Here is a 4,983-nt window from a genome sequence, read left to right as displayed (position 1 = left end):
TGCATCGGCAGGAGGACTCTCAACCACTGCGCCACCAGGGAAGCCCCACTTTTTTTTTTAAATTGAAGTATAGTTGGTTTACAATGTTGTGTGGTGTGTTTCTGGTGTACAGCAAAGTGATTCATATATATATATATACTTTTTAATATTCTTTTCCATTATGGTTTATCACAGGATATTGAATATAGTTCCCTGTGCTATACAGTAGGACCTTGTTGTTTATTTTATATACAGTAGTTTGTAGCACAATGCAGTTTTAAAGTGTTCTCCCTACTTTATCTCATTTATCTCGTTGGTGAGCACATTTTTTAGTCTAAAGCAGGCAGGGCAGGTGTTACCAAGACATTTAGAACACCAAAGGCCAGAAAGGTGAAGTGACTGAGCTGGGACTACCCAACTACTGTATCTGCATGCAGCACTAGTGACTCCTTCTTTTAAAAAAAATCAAAAGATGGGAGGATTATTCCCTGAAACACGTATTTTTTCCCTTTTAAAAGAAGTCACTCCTCGGGGCTTCCCTGGTGGCACAGTGGTTAAGAATCCGCCTGCCAACGCAGGGAACATGGGTTCGAGCCCTGGTCCGGGAAGATCCCACATGCCGCGGAGCAACTAAGCCCGTGCGCCACAACTACTGAGCCTGCGCTCTAGAGCCCACGAGCCACAACTACTGAGCCCACGTGCCACAACTTATGAAGCCCACGCGCCTAGAGCCCGTGCTCCGCAACAAGAGAAGCCAACGCAATGAGAAGCCCACGCACCACGAGGAAGAGTAGCTCCTGCTCGCTGCAACTAGAGAAAGCCCGTGCGCAGCAACGATGACCCAGCACAGCCAAAAATAAATAAATAAATTTTTTTAAAAAAAGAAGAAGAAGTCACTCCTCACTTTCTGCAAGGGAAATTCATTTCATTTTTTTCTCAGTACAAAAGGATTTCAAGGGCTTCCCTGGTGGCGCAGTGGTTAAGAATCTGCCTGCCAATGCAGGGGACATGGATTCGAGCCCTGGTCTGGGAAGATCCCACATGCCACGGAGCAGCTAAGCCCGTGCACCACAACTACTGAGCCTGCGCGTCTGGAGCCTGTGCTCCGCAACGAGAGAGGCCATTACAGTGAGAGGCCTGCGCACCGCGATGAAGAGGGGGCCCCCGCTCACTGCAACTGGAGAAAGCCCTCGCACAGAAACAAAGACCCAACACAGCCAAAAATAAATAAATAAATGAATAAATTTTTTTTAAAAAAAGGATTTCAAGAATTGGGTAATGATTTTTTTCCTCAAAGCTATTAGTAAAAATAATTATAATACACCCGTTCTCAGTAGTAGCACAGCTAGCGTGCAGGTACAGGTAAGCCCAGGTGAGACGGCCAAGTGGCAAAATGTGTATTTGGTGTCTTCCCTGGATAGGACATTGTTTCTTCCCCCAGAAGTGTCCTCCCAGGCTCACTTGGATTCCTACCGACTCCAGCTTTCAACAGACCCTGAAACAAAATGATGTAGTAGGAAGGTTAGTGCAGTTTCTTATTTATCTTTCTTGTGATAGTCTACACAAAAGGAAAAGCAAACACATATCTGCATTGACTTTAATTTTTGCACTAATTATTTGTATATTTGTATAAACATTGTGTGCATGTGTGTGTATTCTATCATTTTTTCATCTAACTCTATCTTGTATCTCTTTCTACATTAGTACTTATGAACGGCCTCCGTCCTCTTTATTACTGCTCAGTGCTTCTAAGCTAGAGTTTAACACTGCTTGGGACAATGTGCATTTTAGCCAGTGTCTCTGCAAACCCACTGGGGTTCCTCAGAACAAGTTGAAGAGAAAAAAATGGCATGTTGTACCTGAGGCTGACCCTGGGAGCCAGGCTGTTTGATTCACTCACAGGAAGGGACAGTTGGCCAGGGAGCAAAAGGGCCAGGTTTTAGGACTGGGTCTCCGGTTATTAATGCTCCAAATCAGACTTTCTCTTTTTTTTTTTTTTTTTTTTTTTTTGCCTGTCTAAAGGTATTCAGAAGGAGATTAAGCCAAAGAGCCCAGATAATAGTCATTCCAATGAAAACCTTAGAGATGTTGATAAAGTCTATATTCATTCATGATTAAACAAACATTGGTTAAGTGTCCAGTGATTGTTTATGTTTCACAAAATGAAAAGAAAAGGTCACGGGTAGACACAAAAGCTGGGTTATAAAGTTAACTTTTCTGTGCTTTACAACATTATGATACAAACTTCCAGTTTCTGAGAGAATGAGTCATCCCTCATCTGACACATGTTGTAGAGGCTCCAACTATGCCTAAAGATTATTTTGAGTTGGAGGCAAATGAGAATCAGCAGATACAGAAAGAAGCCTTTTGTATCATCCCTTATCTGACTAAAAGTAGCAGATTCTGAGAAATGAAGACTGCCATGAATCCCACCCCCAGGGAAGTTTTATGGCCATGAAGAAGAAAGTCTGCACCAAGATGGACCTGCATGAACAAATGTAGTTTGCCCAATATATTTACCTTCCCAAAGTGTATCACTCTTGGAAGCCTAAACCCTTTATTACCTTTCTCTTGTCACTTCTCTGCATATTTATTGTTCTTTGCTAAAATGCTATATAAGCCCAAGTTCTAGCCACCCTTTTGAGTTCCGAATCACTGAGGTTTCTCCAGTTTGATGTGCTTTGCATGCATAATAAACTGTCTGTTTTTCTCTTGTTCATCTGGCTCTTGTCAGTATAATTTGCAGGGTCTGAGGTAAAGAGCTTAGGAGGGTACAGAGAAAAAGATTTTCCTCCTCTACAGAGTCAAGAGTCATCCCAGTGACAGAGCAGAGAGGCATGGTCTCCTTGTTTCTCACTCTCTTTTGTGCAAGGATGATGAATGAAATTTTCCTGGTGGCTCAGCATTTCAGCTAAATCTCAACAGTTAAGGACAACTGTATCCCTATATACTAAAGAGAAAATGCTAGCCACATTCTGGTGGGCGTAATAAAAGACAGTGTATTCATCATGTCTTTTATTTTGTACTTTCAATGCTTCGACACCTTGAGGCCTTGCTCATCCTGGAGAGGCTGCCCCTCCTCGGGTGTTTCATTCCTAGAAAGAGCACACGCCAGGCCAGCCAGCGAGGCTTTCGAATGCAGATCAACCAATCCAGAGTCCCTACCCCCAACCACCTCCTTCATCAAGATTTTACACTCCGGGACACTATTCCCCTGCACTCTAGACACATGTACCAGAAAACTAGGGGCACCCCCTACATCCCAGAGCCCACTGAAATGCTACAGACTAACCCAACCTAAGCCTGATTGCCCTGCCTCATCAATTCCTTCCCACGGAAACCACAATGAAGGCTCTTGCCCACATTTCCCCTTCACATCATCTGCCTCCTGACCAACTGATGCTTTCCCATGTGGTCCTGCATGGTGTGCCCCTTCTCCTGGGATCTGTGAGTATAAAATTCCTCAAGACAGTCATTTCCATGTCTGCATATCTCACCATACCTGATTAAAGCAAATCCCAGGTACCCTTACCACTGATATCCACACTGGTTTTTTTGACGCTTTCCACCCCATCCTGTATAGTCTACAGGAGCACAAGATGGAGTCCCTTGAGAGAGAATCAGGGCAGAAGGAGAACTGAAATTTAGGTGAGACTGGATCCAGTGGCAGAGGAATGGACTTACGCTTGTCTACAGAGTCCTAGTGAGGACGGAAAAGAGAAAATATACCTATTGCAAAGTTATGGGGTGGGGGTGGGGAGTCTTGTGGAACTAAACCCTTAATCTGTGAGATCTGATGCTATCTCCGGGTAGGTAGTTTCAGAACTGAGTTAAAAATTCCTGGTCAGTGTCCTCAGACAATTGAGTTAATTGCTTGGTGGTGTGAGAAAAAAACACGCAGCAGAATTAGGGAACAATCCACAAAACACCCTCACATCTCACACCAACTGCAAGTTCAAGAGGTTCCCCAAAACACCCTGGGGTGTGATAATTGAAGGCTATTACACTCATAGTTAGGATTTATTACAGGGAAAAGATACAGATTAAAATGAGTCCAGGAGGATTCCATAACTGAGCTTCCAGTTGTCCTCTCCGCATGGAGTCATGGGAAGCACTAACCCCTCCCAGCGCTGAGGTGTGATGATACACAGTAAGTACTGCCACTGAGGAAATCTCATCGGAGCCTTGGTGTCCAGTCTTTCCTGGGGTTCTGTGGCCATCTGCCTGCATGCTGACCTCAGTCTCTAGTCCCTGTGGAGGTTGAGCTGATACCCTGTGACGGAAATCCCTCAACATAAATCACATTTTAAAACTTTCTGGGGAATTCCCTGGTGGTCCAGTGGTTAGGACTTCATGCTTTCACTGCCTGGTGCTTTCAATCCCTGGTTGGGGGACTCAGATCCCACAAGATGCCCAGTGCTGCCCCAAAACAAACAAACTTTCTGGCATAGTCCAAAGCCCCCAGGTAAACAAAGACATTCTTGTCAGGCACAACATTTCAAGGTCATAGAGATTACCTCCCAGAGGCCAAGGACAAAGGTCAGACCTCTTTTTGAGCAAAGTTCAAGTCTTCATTACATACCTAAATAGATTGGAGTGCTTGAAAGAAGATGAGACTTGTATCTCACTGCCTAGCTGGAGGCTTAATGAGCTGCAGAAGCTCAGAGGACCATTATAGTGAGTCCATAGAAGCGGAATGCTTTGAGAAAGTTCTTGGGAGAGCCTCACTTGCAATCTCTGGTACTGGGGGCAATGTGAACATGGAAATGGTGCCTGCATCACACTTGGAACATGAAGGTAAGAAAATTGTTGATGTCACCACTGCTCAGCAAAGAGAAGCCAGAATGGAAACAAGATACGAGTCAGGGGCTTCCCTGGTGGCGCAGTGGTTGAGAGTCCGCCTGCCGATGCAGGGGATACGTGTTCGTGCCCCTGTCCGGGAAGATCCGATATGCCATGGAGCAGCTGGGCCCGTGAGCCATGGCCGCTGAGCCTGAGCATCCG

The 4,983-nt window shown here is 45.0% G+C and overlaps 1 protein-coding gene across 2 annotated transcripts in view; it reads right to left on the bottom strand.

Moving 5' to 3' along the window:
- Nucleotides 1-4,983, bottom strand: part of CASP8 (caspase 8) — a 50,967-nt gene that overhangs the window by 37,563 nt on the left and 8,421 nt on the right. Inside the window, exon 1 of one of the 2 annotated variants that reach the window (XM_007112919.4) lies at nt 4,562-4,972. The exons of the other annotated variant lie outside the window; for it this stretch is intronic. The gene's annotated coding sequence lies outside the window, so the exon portion shown is untranslated. Of the gene's footprint in view, nt 1-4,561; nt 4,973-4,983 lie in introns of those variants that run through there. 2 annotated transcript variants of the gene reach the window in all.

This window comes from Physeter macrocephalus, chromosome 2 (genome assembly GCF_002837175.3).
Source record: "Physeter macrocephalus isolate SW-GA chromosome 2, ASM283717v5, whole genome shotgun sequence".
NCBI lineage: Eukaryota > Metazoa > Chordata > Mammalia > Artiodactyla > Physeteridae > Physeter > Physeter macrocephalus.
The sequence above is the reverse complement of the archived record's forward strand: the minus strand, read 5'-3'. Positions and strand labels throughout refer to the sequence as shown.